This window comes from Varroa destructor, unplaced genomic scaffold, assembly GCF_002443255.2.
Source record: "Varroa destructor unplaced genomic scaffold, Vdes_3.0 BEIS01000003.1, whole genome shotgun sequence".
NCBI classification, from domain to species: domain Eukaryota; kingdom Metazoa; phylum Arthropoda; class Arachnida; order Mesostigmata; family Varroidae; genus Varroa; species Varroa destructor.
In genome coordinates, this window is record NW_019211456.1 from 26,756,266 (window position 1) to 26,781,738 (window position 25,473).

The 25,473-nt window shown below is 39.5% G+C and overlaps 2 long non-coding RNA genes across 5 annotated transcripts in view; both read right to left on the reverse strand.

The window, feature by feature from the left end:
- LOC147756738 (uncharacterized) overlaps positions 1 to 25,473 on the reverse strand; it is a 39,426-nt gene that overhangs the window by 8,027 nt on the left and 5,926 nt on the right. For 2 of the 4 annotated variants that reach the window (XR_015323669.1, XR_015323667.1), the window contains one exon: positions 23,455 to 23,694. The exons of 1 other annotated variant lie outside the window; for it this stretch is intronic. This is a non-coding gene — a long non-coding RNA (uncharacterized LOC147756738). Of the gene's footprint in view, positions 1 to 22,756; positions 23,107 to 23,454; positions 23,695 to 25,473 lie in introns of those variants that run through there. One more of the 4 variants, XR_015323668.1, reaches the window with a different exon arrangement.
- LOC147756739 (uncharacterized) lies at positions 1,096 to 6,550 on the reverse strand. The gene is made up of 3 exons (XR_015324942.1): positions 6,426 to 6,550; positions 6,134 to 6,242; positions 1,096 to 1,657 (listed from the first exon to the last, which is right to left on the reverse strand). It is a non-coding gene; the product is annotated as an uncharacterized LOC147756739 (long non-coding RNA).

Here is a 25,473-nt window from a genome sequence, read left to right on the forward strand (position 1 = left end):
TTTTTTCTAAAGGAAAGCCATAAACTCATTATGGCGGACGCAAAAAGTCTTCGATTTGGCCGACGTCGAAGATGAACCCTTCGGATGAACCCCGAAGGTTGTAAACATCTTTGGTCGCCCGAAATCTGCTTGTATAATAACCGTTGCCGGTTTCTGTAAAGCCTCCAGAAAGTCCGGGAGAAACTTCTACACACAACGCGAAAAATTCACAGCAAATAACCTGAAAAGGTTAGAACTCAATAAAAAACACAAAAAAGCTAAAAATAATGATATCTCGATTTGGAATTTAAAAGGCAATTCACGAAGCCCACAAATTCACTTCTTGTACCTCGAAAATCAAATAGATAATCTCTGAAAAAATAAAAGCCAGTAGACTTATTTTTTTTATCTGCTTTGACGCTACTGTTTAAAGGGATCTTGAACACATACCATGCGTCCCCCTATTGATTTTTCCTTGTGAGAAAATATGTGTTACTAATGTAAGAGCCAGTCGCATAAGCAGTTATTTCATTTTGGGTAAAACTATTATACGGATTTATGAGGATGGCGGTATGGGGCTGCACTTTTTTATGAAAGCACAACAACTGTGTACTGCGATGTTAGGTAAGTTGTGGGTAAACGATGAATCAGCATTGTACTGAACAGGGCAAAAACAACATTACTAGGTACGGCAAAGTAAGCTTCTGATACTTTGGGCCTCGTCGAAAAGTCAAAGTTTTCGACAACTTGAATTCCCGCTTATAGTGTATAGCTTCAACAAACATAGATGAACTAATATCACATTGTTTACGATCACTACTGGAAGATTATTCGCAAATTGGAAAGAAAACGTCATACCAAGCACCTGTAGAAGATCAAACCATGAGGTTATCAAGTTCCTGTTATTGCTTTTGAAACTGTAGATTTGCACTGCGCGGTGCGTCTAGTTAGTGTAATGCAAGAAGACACGCATCTTTATTGGTGTTTCCGAGCAACATGCTTTACTATCTTTACCACCGCTTCGTTAGCGAAGATAGGGTCCGCGATGATTATCCTAATTTAAAGAGTGCACTATTTACAAGCCCAAGCGTCAGCTAAGCGGCATTTCTACTGCATACTAGATACTCTTCTGATATAAACATATCCGAGAACGCCACGTCTCCCTTACTCGCCTGTATATAGATGTCGCAATGAGAAGCCTTTAACATTTTTCATCTCACGCCTTGTTTTCCCGTTGAAAGGCCTTTTGAATCTTCAGCTTAAGAGCCGCCTTCGTCATATCGTTCCATATTTATAAAGCACAGACGAAACGATATCGGTGGAAATTCATAAGCTGTTTGCCTGCCATTCTGTCTACCCACCCGTTAGCGCGATAGAGAATTGATATTGGCCAAATGATTGAGTCCGTACCACACTACTCGGACAGATAACGTCTACCTTTCATGGCTATGATAGATACGTCCTACGTGTCAGAATTTTCCCAAAGCGAGAAAGACTGCCTACGTACGACACGACCTGGCGACGGAGTACAAATGATGGACGATAGCGGTGATCTGACGCTCCTCCGCACGAGGTTGTCTTGTGATGCCGTTCGATGTCCAATGCCTGCGATGTATCGTCTACACAAAATACAAGTGTGGGGAGAAAATGGACTCAAATCGATCCTCTTACATCCGATCTACAATAACAATACAGATCATTTTACAGGTAACTTTTTTGTAGTACACACAATCCCGTAAAATGCGTGGGTATTTAGAAAAATCACGCCATTAATATATCAATTTATACTGAGGTACATAGCGGCTAGTAGGAATAGCGGACCTTAATTGTCGGGGTTTGAAAGAAATGTGTTTGCGTTTGTTCTAGAGAGGAGATTACTATACTATTTATCAATCCATCACTGTTAATTTGTGTATTTAAGAACGCGCGATTCCAATTGATAGTTGTTAATATTTTTAGTAGATCAGAAAACACACACCTCGTGTGGATACTCCGTGGCTTCCGTTGATTCAAGGGGTTAGATAAATAAATCAATTTAGTCAATGATTAGTTCAGCAAATCACGCATTCATAATAATTATAGCTACCCAAAACTGTAGACAGCGTTTGGGTTTCATGCACTGAGATACTAACTCGACTGAAAGTTCTCCATCTGACCTAAAATTACGTAAATATTCAATGCCTAGGAAGCTATTTCTTAGTTTGACAGCATCAATTAAATCGGGTACTTTCTCTGTTAGTGTATACCGGTCACTCTGATGCTTTGCTCAATAAACAAGCAACTTAATAGTCTATCCCGTTGTTGGTACCGCGAGCTCTGGGGGTGCTCACGCCGATGAAACAGCCAGAGATGCAAGTGGAAAAAATCTTACTGCTGAGGACACTCGGACAGCTTCAGCAGCGTCATCATTATAAGCTCCGAGACATGCTGCCATCCAAACACAGACAGAATATAGAATGCGTTTTACGTTAACCTTCTAACCTGCAAGGATCTATATTAGGCCTATAATGGTACCACTGAAATATTAGGCCATGTATTCCTGTCTGATAACAAGCACAAGTATTAATATGCATTCAGTGAAGCGCTAATCGCACACATCTTGTTGTCTGACACCCATGTCCCAGAGGGGACGCACTCTAATCGAAGCAAAGAACATGCCGCGATTCGTATCTATAACAGCAAGTAATAAAATTACGTAGTGTACATTCTCAGAAACATTTATCCATGAAAGATTTATCCAGAAAAAAACAATATCTTGCCAACTCCTGAACACGTACACGTAAAGTTGCTCCGATTTAAAATAGAGTTTGCCATTCCGCGTTGTCGATCCCGTCCAGGTTACTATGAAAATAGTAAATAAATTATGACTACAACAGCTAACGTCAAGTTTGCTTGGCTTATATATACTCTCTAATGTTTCTGGTTAGTGTACAAGTTGCGATCATTTGTTTGCACCTTAAGCGGATTAGGCTGTAAGCTCTTTGTAGTTCTGACGTGACGAGCGTCGGCGCTGTACCCTTTTTGACTATCCATGAGGATGTGGCAATGGCATGTGTTTAACAAGTTATAACTTGGTAAGAATAAGCGCATAACACCAGGTTTGCGTTCACATTATACATGGTTTAAAGTCGACTTTTTTTTTTACAAAGGATGCACGTAAGTTTGATGTCCTACAAGTTGCGTCAACAAGTTGCCGCATGCTGGACGTTATGCCCCCCCCGTTTGGCCAAGCATTGATCTGCAAAATAAACCCAGTTAAATTTAAATCAATTACTAAACGAGCAGCCTGCCTGCTCGCTTAGTATAAGGAAAGACGCACACGCAAAACGTCCATGATTCTGTAGCTGAATATGGTACCTTTTATCTTTCGCCCTGTGATTAACCGTGTATCTACATAGGAAAGGATAAGCTGGTATAAATGTATGCCTTCTGTAAAAGCCCTGTCCAAATCTAGTGGCTAGCATTCAATTGCATTTTTATCGACTTACGACTACTTAGCTACCGCCGGTCTTCTTCACATTCACTTTTGCTGACATCAGTAAAAAAAGCGCTGGGGGTCGCGTTTCTGATCTGCTAGGGGCTAATATGCATAGTCATCATCCTCATTCCCCCCTTTCCCCCATGTGACTTGTAGTTCTACTGCTCTTGTAAATAAGAATTTGCACTTCTGTAACCTTGTAACTCTGCCAAACTTGTATTCTTGGGAAATATACTAAATCAGTTGTGAGAAATTTCTTTCCATCAAAACAACGTTGAGTAGTTAGCATTTCTTAATTAATAGACAGCTTATGATGGCGCTCAGATAATGATAGATAATAACCAATGTCCCAGCTATAATTCGATGGTAACATGTTTGTCTACAGAACTTCACGACATATAAGTTGACATGAGTTCAAAACCGAGCGTAGCCATACGTTGTTTTCTGTGATGCCAACTGCTTGAAGCAATGCTTAGTCGCCTTTACGGATCTATTTTTAATTCATAACTGTGTACTGATGAGGTATAGATTGACATGAACTGGTTTGATGTTTATTGAACTAAATAATGCTGCAGGACATCTAAGGACCACTCTACGCGTTCTCTGTATGTCTAATTTTTTAGTAAATAAAAGTAAATAAAAATAAAGGTAGCAAGCAACAAAAATTATTGCTAATAGAATTTTGTGCATCAAAGATCTGTCATCAGACTCTACATAGCTAACGGTGTCAAACCTCTAGTAAAAAAAAAGTACGTTCTGTTTGTAACTGTCTGTACGTCTGAAAACATGATGCAATCTAATATTAAGTTCATATAGGCCAAAATCACTTTAAATACCTTTAGAATGGCAAACAGTTCTATTTATAAGACGTTCCTAATAAAGACAACGCAGTCTTATTTAGGGAATCGGCGGCTAGCGCTCGGCATATCCAGATATGCGTGTCCATAGAGAAAACAGCGTGTCTGTCGAAGTTATCTATCGAAGTTTCGTTCAATTGAATCATTGCCAATTCAAGGAAAGATTCAGAGTAGCATAAAGGCATTGTAAGTTTTACTCATCATATTCATGGTAGCCGATCATCTCGATCATTTGTGGTTCCTAATTACTTAATGCTGATGAAAAGGGTGCATCTTGTCAAAGTTGTTTACAACAATTTGACAATGTCTCATACTGTCACAGAATGTCACAGAGTTCCACATAAAGCTTCCATTTTGAATCGGACTTTAGTTTTCCCGTTCTTCGGCAACAACTCGTGCATAGAAACAAGATGTTTCATGAACCAACAACAATAACGCAATCATTTCACCGACAATACGATGGTGACTGTGAACTTATGAAACTGTTATTTGTTGTTACATATGGCTTTTTTTTTTTAAATTTTTATTACATTTTAATTACGGTGCTCATTCTTAGAAGAGGTAATAAAGTTTTCGGTGGAATCGAGTCAATTATTATTTGATATTATTTAAAACCGAACCGCGTTTTTCAGTACCTGCTAGGTCTAATACAGAAACTGCGGAAAAGAAAATGAAGACTAGTTTTTAATTGTCTCCACTTTCCCTTTCACAGTTCTATATGAGAGAATAATATGAGAACGTTTCCTAATTTGGTAGCCGTTTTTCTATTGAAGATTAGATACACAATTTAATCAAACGAAAGTAAAGCTGGTTCCACTACCGTTATGTTTGCGTCATTAGTGATCCCTAAACGTAGATAATGAAGGACGGCGTCTAGATAAGGATTTTCCTGTTACAAGTCGCTGTCTTCGATAGCACTCGCAGACTACAGAGACTTAAGACTAGCCTGCAACTCATTACAAATAACTTTAGTATTGCTTCTTCTAATCCAACAGATCACCTACGGGATACCACCGGGCTTAATCAACAGCAGATAAAAGTTAGAACCAATGCCATATGTAACCTCAAGCGTAGTTCCCACCAGACAGTAAAACTTCGTGAACGGAATAAACATATCAGCCTTTGCGTTTACGAAATGAATATGCTTCTTCACGATTGACATTTGTACTATGGCCGTATTTGAAATGCCGTAAAGGACAGCGAAAACTCTCTCTCACCCATTTTCTTCTATCATAGAGTGCATCACCGTACAGTTCTAGCTCTAAACAACGTCTTCTGTTCTTTTAGCTTCTCCCACCCTAATTGCTTCCAGCTGACAATAGACATTTAATTTAATTTTGTGCTCGATCATCATCATGCGACACGCACAGAGCTTTAGGTAAAAAAAAAAAAAGCTTTACTGCAAACCCAATCATGGTTACACCTCCAATGATAAATAACGGGGGAACCCGTCATAGGATTAATATACGACAACTGGCGTCTTTAAAATATCTGAATAAAACAATAGAAACGAGAGCCAGTTCTGTATAGACACGCATTTTTGGGGTGAATAGATTTACCCAACCCGAACCTAAAATTGCTTGCATGCGGCTACTTACTATTCTAACTTTGCTCAGTATATATTCATTTATCTACAGCTGCCGGCTTTTTTCTACGTCTTTAACACCAATGGTCAACTCTCGTCTCAATATTAAAATCCATACACATCAACTTTAGTAAATCTTTCAAGAGTCACCAGATAGGTCGCCAAAGGACAAGTCTTACTCAGTGAAGCCTTCATCGGTTGCAATTAGATTCAGGATTATCAAGTTGCTACTACCTGCAATTGTTTATCCACGCACACAGATTGCCCCGGCAGTCTTAGATTAACCTGTTCCTCGGCGTGGAAAACTTTGGCCAAAGCTCGAGACTCGTACGCGAAGCTTACGCTGATGAAAAACCCAGTCACACCACGGCATAACAAGGATACAAAAATGAGTTAGGAATCCTCTAACCAAGTTCGGCCTCCCTATTTCCTGCAGCGGCAATCGAAACGGGTGGTAGGGTATAAGATGAGGTCAAGAAGGACATTAGAGACATTTATTCTTAGATAAGGCAGCAAGCATACGTACACTAGAGGTTTTTTGGTTGGCTGTTTGAGGCAGATGCCGCTATTATATTTGGGGAGATTTTCATTACACTGAATTGAGGGTAGCGGAGAACCCGCTGCCTCAGCAGAGCCGGCTGGCCGAAAAACGAGCCAAGGCTGAACATACACGCCGGTTCAGTCTTACTGTATTTAAGTGTCTGCCTGTTGTAAGTATGGCGTATTAACAACCAGATGCTGTAGGTTGGAATTGCTACTGCAATTTTTACAGGTTATATTGTTTTTGCTGTGGAGTACGCTGGCCACTGATATCATGAATGGCTTACACACATGAAAAGTCCTGTTGCCTGCCTGGTCGTAAAGCAAACAGTAACCACTGTAAGAAAACGCCGTTTGTTTGGTTAAACATTGTATACTTAAGCTAGTATTGGAAAATAACGAAAACGAGCTCGAATGTATTGGAGTCTTTCCATTTTCAATTCAAATAACAGATCACTTTATTGTTTACCGTGGAGTACCACGGTATCGTCAAGCCCCAATGACGACACAGTGAAACACAACAAACAAGTCCAGCAACATCTACTGCAAATAATATGGTGAAAAAAGTAGCATAGATGTAGCACGTCCTAAATGTGAGGTGGTCTAGGCTAGGGACCATGCGGAGACAGTGAGGCCATACGTCTGGAGCAATGCTGGGTAGCAACACGACTGGAAACAAATGCTGAAACGCTTATTAACGTGTAATCCATCCAAGCAAATGTAGACGCACATGAATTTATACAGAGGGATTTATATAGAGACTGGAGAGGGTTGACCATCCCCTATACAGTTGAAGCTTGAATCGAGTCGTAAACAGTTGTGGAGTGATAGGTTTATGATTGGCAGCACTGCACTACCATTACTGATAATTCCTAAGAAAAAAAAGTTCATTTACAAAGGTTTGCCTAAGAGTCTGCTCTAGAATATGGGGCATCGGTGTCACGGTCGCCTAGATAGGAAGTTGGTTTCTGCTTGTGAAGCTATTTCACGTGAATTCATCAATTGCCCAGAGATACTGCGTTCAGGTAACCTAAATGGTGCTTAATTTTCAGTGGATAGTGGTTCTCTTAAGATGAAGTCCACCCCTTGGGCCGAGCTTTTAACTTATCGGTCCACACCAGATGGACACTGCTTTGCTCCGCCCGATTATACATAAACGGCACTATTCAACGTATATTTAAAAAAATACATTAAATAATTATTTCAAAGATGTTGTAAACTTTATTGCTTTACGAACATTGATATTTAATATCTAACTTGATTGTAGAGTGCCCTAATAATAATAATTTAGCTTGCTCCGGGCTACATAGAACCATAGGTCAGTATTAACCCAGATATCTTAACCCATGCATGTATTTCTACTAACTCTGTTATCATTAACGCTTTTCGTTAATATCTTATGCTCGATGTTTCGAAATGAAAGTTAGAAAATAACTAGATAAGTTACCTTATCTAGTTAAGGTAACTTATCTAAAATAGCAGTTTGTTTCGACCGAGTTGTATCGGGCCATTTTCGACTACCGTCTCTAATGATCACAGCACCTTCCTTGCTTCCAGCCCCTTCCGTCGGTGTTGTTTCTTTAGACATCGGACACTCTCGTTTACCTCATGGTTAGAAGAATAACTGATAATGCTCCCTGCGATGAACAAACTATTACTTATCGATTCAATTATCCGTGACGACAAAACATTCTCCTACAAAATTAACTTCCCTACATTATAATACCTGTACTAACTTTTCTATAATAACTGCGATCACGAGCGTTCACAACGGTTTTTTTTTCTAGTGAACCATCTCGTACGTAAGCGAGCGATTAGCGTTTCAAACACGCATTCAGTAGCTGGTCAAATATAGCTGTGTATATATATATATATATATATATATATATGTATATATATATATATATATGCTTGAAACGCTATATATGTAGAATATTTTAACAAATGAATATGTCAGTCGGGATTCAACCCACTAAGAGGCTACTTCGTTGGCTGGAATTTTGGCAAACGAGATTACTCAACGTTTACCAACGTCTTCAATGAACGATAATTTGTGCGATCTGTTCGTTCTTAATATAGTTCTGCTGAAATCAGAGAGCTCAACAATATTATCACGCTATTCCACTTCAAGAACTTAAAGAGAGGTGTTTAAACTTCAGTGAGTTGACGCCCTTCAAAAAATTCCGGTATCAATCTTATATTTATTAGTGGCAGGATGCATTCAGGATGATTGTTCTGCTTCACAGCGATATGCACGTAATGCCGTTATAAAAGCCAGCCCTTGTGCTCTAAATATAGTCGAAGTCGGCAACTCTTTGGTATCGTTATTGGAATTCTCGAACATAGAAACATCGATGGTTTGTAACTTACGTAGGGAATGCTTCCGCAAAAAGCGTCGTCCTAAATGGCATTCATTTGATCATTTTGAGCAGATATTTACATTCCAAATTGCTCTGACTATTTGAATGAAATAGCAGAGGTCGGATAAAAGAGTAGAAAATTTTAGGCCTGTCAAAGCAGAAAGGCCTAAATCCATTTAAGTACTCTTTGTAACGGTTGGAAGTAAGAAGGCCAAGCTCAATCTACTAAGCGTTTCAGGTCCGCTGCTATCAAAACTGTTTTCAATCTTTGCCGACGCAAACTTAGGCTTTTTCACCGTAGCACTTACTATGGTTTAGAGCCTTCACATACCATTGTTTCAGTGTAACCTAGTCTATAACTTCAGACGCGGCTTAGCCAACTATTCTTAATGTACAGTGCCAATTGACTTAGTTAGAAAAACGACAGACAATAGTCCTGTTTATTTTTTCTAACTTTTTTACCTTTTCGGCCTTTTGGCTGTTTTGAAAAATTGCAGTTTTTGAACCTTTGGCCTGCTAGCCAGAATGCAGTTCTTTTCGCAGAGTATGCCAGTACTGCAAGAATGCAGAACGTATTTGAGTGATATCTTTTTAGTGCATCTACACCTATTAATAGAGTTTGACGTCTGGTTATCATTAAAAAGCTACTGGCAGATAAGGGCAGTAATACATGGAAAATTTATTACTTAATTAGTTAACTATTATTGTTAGTTTAGGTCCTGGGTTCGAGCCATATTTCTGGCGGTCGGTGGGCAAAAATGTTGTTGGGATATTTGTTTTTGCTTGAATACACACATGGAAAGGGGTGATAAGAACATTTCTCGGTTTAGACGTATCACTCAGCAATACGATTGTGGCATGTGTTTTACCTATTAACATAATTGACGATGATTGAATGTACTTTTGATTAAAAATTGATCTAAACTTCCTAAGAATAACTCAGAGCGCGTACGATATTAGTCTTTGAAATGCCAAGATTACGTATCACCAACGTCTTTACTGATGCGCAGTGATGATCAAATAAAGAAAACGTTTCAGATGTTCCTCTACAGTTACAACGTAGGACCTTTGCGCAATAACAGGTTAGATATAACTTGTAAATAGAAGTACCGCTGGTAACATTTGTCCAAGCACAATTCTATAGCTATTAGGATCAATTTTCAGACAAAAGCCTGTCCGAGGGGAGAAAATTATAAGACTGAGGACTACTTTCTATAGAAACAAAAAAAAAATTGAGCTTTTATAATAAAACGCATATGTCGGAATGCTATTGGACTTCGTGTATACCTGATCCATATAAGGCTAAATGTTTCTCTTCTTGAAAATATTTCATATTCGATTTGTCTAGCAATTAATTTCTAGTACACATGCAAGGAACCCACAGCTGTTCTTTTGAGTTTTCACAACAGTGAAAGTGTATGATAACCTTTTACAGCTTATGAATAGGACATTATACTATTTCGGAATCAAAAAGACTAGAGGGCCGTAGGGCTGAGGTATACGATAAGGCTTTCAAGTCTTCATCAGTTCGTGGTTTGATAAAGCTCAAAGCTTTACGAAAGGGAAATAAGACGACAGATAGAGGGAATTGCGTGGTACAACACTTGTATTACGAAATATAATATGTACCCTACAGGTATATAATTGCGGCTTTGTAGGTACCACATGACTAGCAACAAGAACTTGTCTAAAACACAGGTCCATCTCCAATGACGATGTACCGTTAACTGCTGCTATCAGTGTGAAATTTTCTTCGCTCCGCTTGGAGACCGATTGCAACGTGTCAGCATTTATTTATCGTTGATTTTATAGGTTCCTATTCTGAAACAGGCCAACACGAGCAGTTTTAGATGGATCTTGTTCTAGTATAATTTATATTCGATTTGAATAACCGCGGGAATGTGTTCCCCCATCTATGTTTGGTCTGCCAGTATTAACTAGATGAAGCCATCGTGGCAGGATATGCCTGAACAAAATATGGATAGAACCTTTTTTGACATAATACTAGATTGCTTCAATTCTGTATTGTTCAACTTAGTATTTTTTCATTTCTTTATTAGGCTTCTCAAAGCTAGAAGCACGAATCGTCGAGGCGGAATAAAGAGAAAGCAAGCCTCTTGCTGATGACGCGACGGCGAAATAAACCCGGAAATAAAAGCTCGGACCGCGATGCGATTTTCGTTTGATGGACAACAGAACAAAGTTACAAAATATGACGGGTACTATACTATTACCTATTTACATAATAAGTGAAAATAATTTTTCAATTCATTTAATATACGATATTAACTTTCAGCTGATCAATTTAAAAGAACTTTATCGCCATATGGTGGATAAAGTGACATCACCCTGCAAGATTGCGGTTTATCAATAAAATGCGCTAGGGTGGCAGTTTAGCTCTTCGTTACGCGTTCAGTAGAGGCTAAAATAAACTCAATCAACTGGCTTTAGTAAGCTACCAGGCCAAATGCACAGCTTTTAAGGCAAGATACTTTTAAGCAACTTTTGATTCATGGAAGCGGCAGTGTTCCAATTTATTTTTACTGTCTCATACCATGTGCGGCTGGCACGTTCTACCTCACCATCTAACAGCTCCGTTGCTGACGAGTGTTTTTCAGGCGAGCTTAACTGATTTGAGTATTCTCTGGATAACTTGTATGCTTCTATATGTAAAGTATCGAAATGAGAAGTAGAACAGGGGGCCACTGAGAAGAAAACATTTGGTATGGCCTCATCAAAACACTTGTACACAATGTGAAACTGTTGAAATTTCACGTAGTCGGCCGTGGTCAACTCGCTAGCGTTGGAGGAAGGTTGGGAGGAAAACTCCCGCTATCGACATGTAATAATAATAGATAAAATGTCAAAGATTGAAAAAAAATATGCTCTACGAGCTTTACGGACGAAAAGGTGGTTTCGTCCCCTTTAATGTCTTCCAGAGCAGATTCAAAAATCATGGACTTGCTCTGTCGAAGATTACGCTTCGTCGTTGAATCGAACAGGGAACGTTCGAGGGCAGTAGACCTTTCGAAACGTTTCAGCTGAATGTTCGAAGGAAACGAACCTCTCCTCATTGGCTAAACGTGTAAAAGATTGTACTATCGAGAGAACACATCCATCATGGCTTCAGACAGGTTGACGAAGCAGTTTTTTGAATACTTGATCGTGTCGCAGATCAAATAGTTATGATTCCTTCTAAAGGTCTATGGGATGATTTATCGTATCGGGATCAACAAGAATAGAACAGCTTGCCATAGAAATGTCAACAAAGTGCCAATGGTCTCTGATTGTAACGATGTCTGTGTGTACAGCGCCTTACCACAGAGGTCAGAGTATCTTTAGGCTATCGACGCTGATGACCTGTCAATGCTGCCGTGACCTGACAAACCAGAGAAATTAGAAAGTCGTGAAATCAAGGGTTCGGTAGAAAAAGGAAACATCAAGTTTTCCAAATATCTGCGAAAGAGTGAGTCATTGATATATGTGCTAACAGGATCTACTCATAGATGGGACAGTTTGGAAATTGCATCAGCAACATGCTCCAACGAGTGACGACGGCAGTTATTGTTGCAATAGGCGGTACCATAGAGTACTAATGTTAGCAACTGTTGTTTGCTAACAGTGAGAAGATGATTGCCGATTCCTTTACTGACGTTTGGAGTACCAGGGTAAAGCTAGATAACGCTGTTTTCATGGGTCAAAAAATAACCTAATTTAGTGCTGCGCTACGAGTCTATTTCATTATGCATCTATTGTACATGGTTATAATGGCAAAAGTTAGTGTGCACTTTACCAAGCTATCGTATATTTCTTTAGCTATAAACAAACGCCTTATAAACAGTAACGAAAGTTGTATTGTTAAATTCACACAACTCTAGCTTATGGCAACAGCCTAGTTTTCTTGGATCTTAATCACATCGCGTCCAATAGTATTGGTCATTAGAAAAACTTTGATACACACAACTATCTGTTTTTTTTAAGGAGTTTTGCGAAAAGAAGTGGAATATAGCCACTAGTTTTATTGGATTTAACTAACATATAAACAGAGCGGTATGAGGAAGTTTTATTAAGCCAATTCACTGTATAGAAGTTACAAAACGTCACATAACGATAATAATTTCTTTATTGCTATATTTGGTTGGGTGAACACAATAAGCATTATTAAACGCTTTAAACGCATAAATAAACGCATTAAACGCTTGTTCTTACCGCTCTTCTATTGTGTAGTAGCCTTTTTCCAGCTGCCACTCAGCATTGATCTTATGAGAAATCGTCTCAAAAAACATACTAATTCAAACGTGGGTTATCCGTTTCGGATGGATGCTCGCTGCGCGCATTGAATAAACAGAAAGTCGATTGCAGATGAGATCGCTATGTACATGTCGCTGGTTAGAGATCGCGCGCTAGCGATCTTCAGCGCGCTGATACGATGCTATTTCTGTGGTCGTAAGGTTTTCACTGGGCAGCTTCTCTGGTAGTAACCATGCGCTGTGTACAATGACAACCGGCTTTTATACCCCCGGCAAATCCTGTTGCCTCGCTACTCAGGCTGAGTACCGTTATATGCTGGCAAAGGCACAGATTCTTTTGTAGTCCTTTATAGTCAGGCCTAGTCACGTCGTGATGACCAAAGCCATCCTGGTTTGCCAATAAGTGAAACCCATGCATTGTACATATATAGCTGTCAATTAAAAAAGTATCCCTAACAGTGATTTACTATTATTGTACAGATGAATACTTTTCTTTAGGAACTGATACGTGTAATAGCAAGCTACTCAGTTATGTCGACTCAGTTATGTGGTCGATGACGTGGACCCTGTGGGCATCTATGTCTGCTAGCTACCCATCTAGGTTCCATGGACCCCAATTGGACTAACTAGATAGGATGCCCTTGGTATATATAGTACCGAAAGCTTTTTCGGTCACCTGACCTCCTTCGAGGTGTTGCTACTTGACCACTGACTCGGTTCACCTTGGTCATTTTTCCATTTATGTGGTAAGCAAGTAGACAAAACATTGCAAGAAATTAGCACATACGTCAATGCATCAGTACGTATCAAGATTGTATAGCTAACTCGAACTTTGTGTCAGAAATAAATTCAGTCGGATTTGAGATTAAAAATCGAGATACATCTCGGAGCGGGAAGTAGCGTAATTACAAAATTCTAACCACAATGCTAGTGGGTTGACAGTTATGACAGATAAGCCCAATTGGATCGGGTATGTTCTGGATCGACAAGTCACTTGGGTATATAATATATATATAGCATATGAAGCAGTAATAATTATGGCTGTTTGATGACTCAAGCAAAATCAACGTTGGTCCCATGCGGCCAAAGGTCTGGAAGGCAGAGGATATTTTGTGCATATAGCTTAGTGCTCACTCTATGGTTCATTGTGAAATCTGTGCACGTATATATTTATAATCAGAACTTTTGTCATCTAACAACGAATGGAACGTATGTATTATATCATATGTTATAATGAATATATTTTTACCTTGGAACATTTAGCAGTTGGGTATGTGTTTACGGATACTCACAATGGGGGCGTAAAGCCAGCGTCATGACTAGTTCCAGCTCAATAGATATTTGAATTGATAACTTCTGACGAAAGAAGAGTGTTTCAGGGACGCAGCCGATAGTAATTAAAAATTCCTCCTAGTACTTCACAAAAACCTGTTGTTTTATGCCGAAAGGGGCTCAAGAATATTATAATTCATCATGTTAGATATCGTCTGTTAGGACAAGAAAGTAAATACTGATTCTATTCCTGAAGTGCGCCTCTAAACAAAAAAAAATAACTGAACAAATATTCTTATTGGTTGATGCACAGAACATCGATGAATTGACCGTATTAGCTGATCAACAATTATCTACTATTATTAATGAAGTCTCGTGAATCTGAGGTTGTACGTTTTTGACTTGCCATTTCCCTCACAGTATCGTCTGCGTCTCGCCGCTACGTTGACGCGCCTCGCTCATAGTTATTTTGTGCCCAATGGGTTCGACGACAAAATACACAACTACTGGACAAATCCGGGTCACGTGATATGTTATTGTGGCGTAACCATTATTGTTATACAAATTATTCTTTAATAGCAGTTGTTGAACGCGCTCCGCTTCGCTCCGAGTATGGCAGTTACGTACATGGATGCCACGAGCGGTTGTCTTTCCGTCGAAACGCTGCGCGCGTAGACGACAGATAGACGCTACTTATAATAAAGACATCTTCGTACAGCAATACATTCCACAAATAGTACTAAATCGATATAGTGACTGTCTATGACTTTTTATTATTCAGTTAAGGGATATGTCGCGTGATGCGCGTTTCGTCATGACAAATATACGAAAAAAGCTATTTCTCTGGTCAGATCAACTTTTAGCTCTATTAAATATATTTCGAGAAGTATCTTTTTCAGTTCTTATAGAAATGATTCGCTACCCATCCCCCTCTCCTCCAACACGCTATTTCAAAAAAACAACCCCACGGGCACAACAAGCCCGGACAATTGCGAGCACCATATGCAGACCTTGCCGGCTTTCAGACAGAAATGGCTAGCAGTGCAATATAGGGGTTGTAACGTTGACCGGCTGTCTGCCAGCTGTCCTGCCTCTCACTAAGGCTGTTTCACTATTCGGGAGACTCGTCTGTTGAATCCTATTCCTTTTTCCACGTTCAATCGACAATAGCTGTTTACCTTTTCTATAGGCTTCTCCAGAAGATAAAACGGGACATGCTCGTCACTAGAAAAAAATACGTACACAATGTGTCTCTTCGGGATCTCGCTTATGGGAATATTTTAACAAAAAATTCACCCTTGTTTGTTCCGGTAGGTTCTCTACAGTTGGTTCGCCAAAGATGCAGCTACCTCAAACTTTCATGACGAAAAAGTTTCGATATCGAAAGCTAGACCCATCATTCTTCATAGACCACCTCAGCTCTGCTATATACGGTCAACGAAGCATTTGATTCACTTTCCAACCTCAAGTACAGCTCATGCATGAATAACCGGGCGTATTACAAACGCACCGATGTAGATGGAGCTCACTATGGCTCAGGCCTCTCACAAATGAACACACGTTACATTTTATGTAATATGCTATCATTTAATCGATATTACAAGTGATAAAGTAGCACGAAACGTAAACAAACAGAAGAAATAAGCTGAGATAGGTAGTATATCGATAGTCTACAAGCCCTACGTGCACCGTTCCCACATGCAAGAGGCGCCATTTTGATTACGTAGCACAGTTTCCAATGCACTATGCAAAATTCAATATATCATACAGATTTCTTAGTGGTTCCTAATAAAAGTGGAGAGTGACGCTTGTATTAATAGTGTATAGTTGATATATAGTAATTCGCTAAATCTTATGAGGACCTTAAATGGATTAACAATTTTTTTCCCGGAAGTACTTATATATAAAGGGTTTATTTTTTTTTTTTCAATTTTAATTAATTTCAACCGTGGTCAATGTCACACCCAATTGACCCACAAGGACTAGAGCAACGCGCGCGTATTACAAGTAAAACATGAATACGGTGATGATGATATGAAACATTCTATATATCGGGCCTGCAAGTAGATTTGTAGTGTTTTTATACGTCTGCTCGTTGTTATTCTGGCAGATGTCTTGTTATGCCGTTGATAGATATGACACTTACATGTGTACATTTTCTTTTTATTATATATATATTTCGTCCGTCAAACGGATGTAGCAGCTGTCATTCCCGATTTGGAGAGCATTATTTCTCTCCGTTTGAATTTTACGTATCGGGCAAACAGACTAAGTTCCGTTAGATTTTTCACTTGGCTGATTAAAATAGAAGACTCATAGACGGCTACTTGGACTTATCTTCGTTTGCCGAGTACTGATAAAGTATGTAATACTGCAGCTCTCAACTAAAAAAAAAAGGGAAATCTCGATTATTGCTAGAGCTAGTGGGTTTAGTGAGAAATTTTTTCTAAGTAATAGACTTAGGCCAAGGGCGTGTTTTGACTGTGCTCATGATGCGCCCTTGGTGTGCCAAGAAACGGATGGATAACTAAATATCCACCCGACTTTTGCAAAGCTGGCAGCTCGTATAATGTGAAGTGAAATATACTCTTAATGTCACCTGAAGTTATGACCAAAGTTCGAGCCCTATCAAAGTTTTCTGAGCGCATCCGAGAAGTCAGGGTGTGACTTTTGTAAGGTCAGGCGAGGCTCTGGAGCAGGTAGTCGAAAAGCAAGCTTTAAAACCATATCAGTCTGCCCAGCAGAAACAGACAGCTACTATGGTTATTGAAAACTGAATTTAACATTGTTACTTGAAGGTAGTAAGACAATAACTAATTTTGTAGACTGATATGTCATACGTACGATCCTACAAATTATTTTAGCTTGTTTAAAGCAACTCGAAAGAGTTCGCTTTCGTTTATTTTTTATCATTCGCCTCGTGTTATATAAGTATTTTGAAGTCAATCACAGTATGAGGGTAGCTGAGGGCTGTACCGATTAACATGTAATTTGCATTGAACTCTTTGAAGGAACCTTCGTTTCATTCCTTTCTGTAAATCCAAGACTTCAAATATAAGCGGATTCCAGATCTAGATATATATAACGAGTGCAAAGGCACAACAAACAGTTTCATATGATAAAAACTAGCTTCTAGACTCGTCCCTAGAAGGGAGTATAGGTTTTCACTAAAGAAAAATTGACTTGCTCCTCAGTTATAAAATACGCCGCAACTTAAAGGCCTAGACTTTTAGCAACTCTAATTTCAAGTAACTTGTTTTCTCTCAGTATCTAATTAAGCTTGAAATTTATTCTGCATTGACTGCTCTTTTGGACTCTTAATAGTCCCATCTTTTCAAATCATCCACAAGAAGTCATCGAAAGGGTTTTGCAGAGAGAGAGAGACAAGGTCTTTTGCGCTTTTCAGGGGCGTGGGGCCAATTCGACACCATCAGCATGCGCAAAATGCCTCCCCCTTCCTTTCTTTGTGCGTTCTTTGTGAAGTTACTGGAAAAAACAAACATGATGCTGTATCCCTAGGCTGTCATGAGTTGAGCGACATTAAAAACCTTCAGTGAAGAAGGTCGGAGATCCAATTTGCCAGCTCGGAACCAACATTCATCGAAAATAAAAAAAATTCAGAGAAATTTTAGTGTCATAACGGCGTGGCTTCAAACGTCCTCCTGAAGTTGCTTATGTTGTCTTATGTTGCAGGAATACTCACAGCCAAAAAATCTAAGGAGCAGTCCACAGTGGACATTTTTTTGCACGGTGTATTCACACGGCGAGATGAGCTCGCGTCTGCTGGCACTTAAAATGATTGCTTTTTTAGCTGTTGTTATCATCATACTGTTACCTTGGAAAGTTGCACCCGCCGATCTTTGGGCAGATTATGGCCTTTATGTTCCAAAACGGTCTGGACTAAAACTGGAAATTTTTCTTCTCTTTTTCAAATAGTTTCTTACAGAAGAACTCAGAAGCCTGGCAGAATCAAATGCAGCTCTCTAAAAGAATAACGTAGGCAGCCATTTAGAATTGGAACTTTGAACTCATTTCCGTTGTTGTGTTATACACTGTTTACGTGTTTCAAGGTTGCTTTCGGTTTAGGGAAAATTAAGGTGTGCCTAAAAAGCGAAGAAAAGGCAGCGCTACGCTTATCACCCTTAACCACGTCGATTTCCCATGTAGCTAAAAGGAGCCAAGATACTTTATGTCAGTTAAGAGTCGCTATAAATAGGAAATGATTAACGTGAATAAGCTAACTTTTTTTCCACCACTTACTACTGGGTGTTACTCGGCGAATTTTACTAACTTGAAGATTTTTGGCTTTGCAACAGACGGGCGGAGAAAACATCGGGAAAACAGCGAAGTACGCAGTGTCTTTTCTCTGCCTCGTTTCTTTTTCAGTTATGCTATGCTGCAACTTGCTTCTTTTTCTTCTCTAGGCGCAGGGTCATTTGCAACGCGGTACTTTGTAGGTTCAGAAAAACCCAAAAAGCCTGTTGTCGTGCTGGCGCTTTATTCAATGTAGCTGCCTTCAGCCATAATATGTCGTTTTATACTTGAGAGAGAACCGGCTTTCTTTCGGTGCCCAAGATAGTGGACGACCGCATGTCGGTTACAACAAACAGGCTCTTATTTATATTCAAAAATTCAGAAATTGACAGCCCTTTTAGGTTGTCTTGCATCTTTTGCTTCCTTTAGGCTCTTTTGTGTTTTTAAACTTTTTATTATTATTTTATTAAAGTTTATTTCCATTCGGCATCCTATCTTAGGAATACAGTTTACAGCTATTAATGTCGCTAGACATGCGGTTCGTATTAAAAAGTTATTTGTGGATAAAAGAAGAAATATTTTCAAAATGGTTTGTTAATGGTTGAGGCTCGAAACTAAAGTGAAATTGCCGCCATAGAGAATAAACGTAACTGCCACGATTGATACCATTAGCACTTATAAGGAAAGCTTTATCCAGATAAAGTCGCAGAAGCAAATCTTAAGGGAAAATCCTAATTTAAATTCCGCACTCTGTATATATTTTGCTTGGTAGAATTTCATTCATGATATCTCTATCTATATGCACTGACGAAAACAACAGATGTATACTATGGACACGTGCACAACCAAAAAAACAAACCCATTTGATAAAATATCTCGTTCATTATCTTCAGCCATTTTAAACAATACACTACCAAAGCAGGTTGCCAACAATAGAGAATTTAGTGCTTGTGGAGTTTTAACGAAATGGCGGAAAGCGGCCCAAATTAGACTTCCTGACAGATTTATGAGGAAAAAATTTGACCAAAAAAGTCTCCAAATATTGTTAGTCATCAATTATGTATAGTACGTTTGTTAAAAAAATCTTCACTTAAGCGTTGTGTTTTAGTTCTCTCGATCACATCAGAGAAGCTCTCGCTAATAGGAGCTATGAGCAGTCTAGAAACTAGAATTCAGCGTAACGTGAGTCACCGAACGCTTCTAAGATGGTGACTGATCGGCGAAACGTTCATAGTGCACTGGCCTCGTAAATGCCGCAGCTAGTTACCGTGTTGGCGTAGTGGGTAGCATAATTTGCGCCCCTGATATTAGGGACACGTTGTCGTCTAGCTTCAAACACGTTCGTTTCGTGCTGGCAGTCAGCGGTCTACGGACGTGAAATGCGAGATGGTTCCTAATCGATATAACTGATACACACACGTACAAGACTTCATGATGTAGAAAAAAGAAAAAAAAAACTAACTATTCAAGATCCTCAAAACATACGCAATTGACATGTGACGGACAATGCACATTATCGTTCTCTTTCTTCTGCGGCCCGCCTATTCTAGTAACATTAAGGTTCGTAATAAACATTTACCATTGGTCCGAATACAACTTAGTAAGTTAAGCCATCTCGGTATGCTGATTTTTACTTCAATGCGCGTGTCGTTGTTCTATTTACGATTCTAATAGAGACCCTAGAGCGCCATTGTTGCGGAAATCACTCGCCAAATGTACAGATTGTTTTGAGTCCGCATCGTGCTTCCAGTACGCGTAATAGTTTAGAATACCGAGCAACTTTGATTTGAATCGAATGGCGTGTTCATGTAAGCTGTCATTTTGTAGAATTGAAGCATCAAAACAAACTAATCACTAAACCAGAAGCCATTGGAGGACTACCATTACATTCAATGATCGCTTATTTACCCACTTACTTTCAAATGGCGTATTTCCTCTCATGCTGAGTACCCTAGCGCAGAGCGCTTTACCCACGTAATGGACTGCTATACGAACCTTAACTTTATCGTCCAACGTGCCCATATAGGAAGGTTGAGTCCAATGCTGCGCCAATCCGGCTGGCGAAATAGAAAAGTGGAATAGTTCTGATGACTCTGGCGTGGGTGATTCTGAAGTCGTAGAGTAAACTGAGATGAAGGCGAAGGGGTCAAAGCCAGCAAAGGTTCCATTCAACTAATTGTTTTCGGTGATTTATAATAAATAGGACAGTGAACGATCTGGTAAATCATTCGCTATGGACCTTAACTTTTTATACGACCCGCTACCTGCGTTGTGGGACCTCTAGTCATAGCAAATAGAACAGACGAATATTAGCGAAATAGCCAATTGATCAGCAGTAAACTTTGATTAATTAAACTTTGGACATCAACGCCATTATACAATTTTTATTAAATACCGATGAGGCATTCAGAGATATCGTAGCAGAAGCTAGCTTCTTTTTTGTGGCACGCTAGGCAGACATCTTGAACGAATGATGAACTTTGAGTGTGGCGATAGCCTGTAAACGCGTTTATCCACAACAATGAATGCAATCTAGCGTATTGGATAAATAAAATACTGTCGGGCATTGTCAGGTCTTGAGCTTTTACGGCCCATTCCTGATCAACGATCGACCGATACATTTTGATTGCAAGGACCATTTAATCTGTTCGTGTTTGCATCGAACATAGCCCTATTGTTGTCCATAGAAAAATTAATTCACAGTTCAATTACGGCTGTGTTTTCCTGCTTGTGTAGAGCATTATTACGTCCTCAGACAATAGAGCATTTTCTTCTGTGTTGCCAGTTTCTGCTAATCACCCGCTAAAACTTACCCACTCTCCTAACATGAAGCGTCTTGATGTTGATAACTCTGGATTCGGCGATTAATGCTATAGTTCGAAAATTCGCTGCTTGAAAGGATTGCAGAAGGGTAAGTATCAAATACGAATTTAGGAGGATTAAAGCAAAAGCGAAGAACTGGGACCGAAGATATGTTCCAGTGCAAGATTCGAATTAGAGCTTCTGTCAGCCTACACGGTATAATCTACTGGTGTTTGTTTTAAACATATGGTGAATTTAGTTGTGTTTTCTGTGGATGGTTCCTTTAATAGCGATAAACCCGGTAAGGACATTTCTCCCTAAGTCATGTCATGTTTTTATACGTACCATAAAAGGTGACACGCTCCTGATAAAGCTGATCCCATACTAATGATCGCAAACCAGGGATGAAATGTCCATATTTGGAGAAAGTGAGAGACTATCCCCGTCAGGAGTACGCATTAAATTGAGGGGAATGCGCGACAATGTGCCGGAATCATAGCAAATGAAACGTCACCTAGCACAATTTTTTGGCTATATTTTTCTCAAGATTTAATCCTATGTGTGCATTGACTGGCACATCGCGTTATTCGAATGTTTGTTTCGAAGCATCACAACTCAATGTAATTTAACGCAGGACCAAATCTATCGTCCAGCACCAGAATGTGCTTCACGATTACATTAAACATCTAACCACAAATAATATGTGCGACTTTCGTACCACAAAAACTTCAGCTTCAACTGTTAATACAGTGAAAATTAACAATGTTTTTTCAACTAATCACGCGCTGAGAATGTTGCTGGCGCTCTTCACACAACTCCAAATAAAGCAAAACTAAGCTAACGTCCCTTCTGTCGGGTACTATTGATGATTGAAATAATATCAATCGGTCATTTTGAGGTGCATACGCAATTTTCGCGGTATAGTGTAACTGGACCAATGTGCAATGTAGATATGACTGAACTTCCGCTCATGCTTGCTAACGGGAATAATTTCGAAACGTCAATCTGGTATATTATCTTGTTTGGAATTTCTGCTTCTCTACGATACAGCATTCATCACCATAAGAGAAAATAACTATAGGGCATATGCGCTTTGCCTATGAGAACGTAGACCTTTCCTATAGGTTCGATGTTGCACAGTTAACTTCAGTTAAAAAATTACGTCTCACAAACAGATATTGCTAATGACAAATATAGTGATGCCATATTTTCGTTAACGGTGCTTCAACACGCGGCAGAACTTCCGGATATGCACCAGCGTTTGCAGGGTCCCACTCGCAACGTGTTTACACAACACGCGTTAAGTTACAACTAAATACTAGTTTAAACATAAATTTCTGTTTCAGTGGGTTAACAAGGGGCTTACCTTAGGCTTAGCTTTAACACCCTGATCGTATTCCGAGGGAAAGGAAGTCTGCCGGTTCGATTCTGCCAAATGCCCTCCGTGGTCACAAGGCTTTTCCGTTGCGCATAGAGCAAACGGCCTACATGAGACAACTTTTCGTCTGCAAGAACTGCATTTCTTACGACCTCTTGGCAGAGAGCCAAATATCACTTTCATCGCACATATCAATTATAAAAATGTTAAGGCGATATGAGCGTAGACAATGCATTTAGAAACTAAATTTGGGTAACGTTTTTAAGCGTGAAATGTTGTAATTCTGTATGCTTGAACGACACTTATTGGTAGCCAAAGCATCCTGTGCATGTACGAGCGAAACGGACAAAACTGAAAAATAATATTAACAGTAATAATGTTTATTCGTCGGACAGAAGCTTTAAGCGATATAGAAGCTCTGCTGGCCCTAATTAGAAGCTCTGCAAAGACATGCCCAAGTTATGATATGAGTACGACATTGTTGATAATTTAGCTTTTTTTTTTTTTGCTCTATCTGAGAGGCTTTTGGAGTGTTGGCGGATTCGATGGTTTTGATGACTGCAAAAGGCACGATGACCCGTCGAAAACGCATCAGAGTCAACACGCGCTGTTGCGTGACTGAGCCTACGTATTATAAGTTTACTGCTTTGTCTGAGATACCCTCCGGCGGGAGAAAACGATAATTGTGGATTAAAATACCTTTTAGAGAGTCGGACGACGAGCTAAGAAAGGTGTACCCTTGTAAAGCTGTTTCCGCCACGTCATTAACGAACGTGTTTGTCGACAGGAGTATATGCTAGGTTGCACTGTCAAATTACGTATGCTATGCGTCCAATCAAGGCTTTGATACTCGCCCAATTTTTCGAAACGTTGCAAGAAGTACATATACATGAGCCGAAGTTGTCTGCTGCCAGCCGACCACCCACTTTCTCGCTTTTACTGCAATATAGAAAAAAGAAAGTTATGAGCACTTCATGAAACAGGAGTAAATAATAGCTGACGCTAATAGCTATCTACACAATATGATCATCTAAGCACTTGAACAGTGCTAACTTAACAGGAAGGCGAGTTTGTCAAGCTAACGAGTGTTTTTTCGACGGGCAGGGAGGGGGGGAGGGTCCCCGTTTTTTCAGGCTCTGAATTTCAACTAGCGGGACAGAATATATCGAAAAGTGATAGGGGACCCATGGAACGTTCAGGGCAAGCTTAGCCTTATACTGTACCTAATTAAATACGTTGCGCTTTACTCTATCAAATATCTTTGTCCTGTATCTGTACTATTCTCCTACGTACAGCTTCATTACGTTTCTGACGAGTTGCTGGTCGAGTGAAGAGGAACATGATGATATGATGAGTTTTGTATACTCGAAAAAAAAATTAAATTGCGACAATTACTTCATTCCAACTATATAAAGTATAGATTGGGCGATTATTGTGAACCACAACATATGCGAGATTAATATCCATCACAGAGGAAAAGAATGATCTGTAATTTAAACCATAATTGAACCAATTGTTTACGCTGTCAGTTCGGAGAGTCTGATTGGCAAAAAAGCGTTGCAATGAATATCAGTCACCGCTGGACGTACCAAGACGGATATACCGACTCCGACCTATGTAGCATAGTAGAGTCTGATTGTCCACAGTGTGCTGATTCATCGACCAGCGAATCACCTAAATGATTTGAGTGGATCACGGCAAAATGTTCCACCGAACCGAGTACTGGCATGGTATAGCCACCCGTCAGAATACCTAGCATTGCAGCATGCCATGGAAAAATGGCCATGCAGATATTTAAGTACCTGAAACTCAGGCTCTGATATTGGAATATACTACAAGGTTTCATCAATAAGCGCGTCAAAGATAAAAAAAAAATATATATATATATATATAATCCGTGGATACAATCAGGGCTCAGCAGTTAGTTTTCTTTTGTACCCTACTGAGTGCAGAAACAAGTCAAACAACTAATCAAATAACACCCTTTATTTATAAGCAGGGATAAATCAGGCAGCCCGATGACATTGGGTCATCCCATCGTGGTCGAAGCGTGTTTTTAAACTGTTGCTAAACGTTCTTTTGTTGTTTCTGCCCTTGCGCACAGAAATAAAGGTAGCTATAAAGCTGATCCATCAGAGCATACAAATCGGCTCACAAGGGACGTATCAGTAGCTACTATGAATCAGCATTAGAATTTCTCTACGAGGCTTTCTTCCGCAATTGTGTCCTGTTCCTTTAAAATCCTTCAACTTTCAAAGGTGAGTAACTTTGCTAAGTTAATAGATGTTACCCCCTATTATATTGATCTATTTGATTTCTACGCGTTTGTTCTAGAATCACCCGGAAGGACTTAGTGCCAGCCGTGTATTCTACTGTTACTTACTTAATACTTTACGAGTCTGCTCGTACAGTCATCAGTCAGTTAGTCTATGACGTACAAAAAAAAAAGCAATAATTTTTCCCGTCGAAACCCTGTCTTATTCTTTAGGGATAGTTCTAAAGTGTGACATAAGAACAGAGGCTGTGTCTATCTGAGAAGTAAGTGTAGATCTATGTGTGGATAAACTTGTAGGCATCAATAACGGCTTGCTAAAACGCGTTCCAAAGATTTTGCATAGCTGGGCTGTAGACCAACCATTCTAGGGCGACCAAGTCGTAAATTTTCGAACGTATTTTAATTTTAGGTCTGTCAGAAAGTAATTTCGGTTTTTAGTGAAC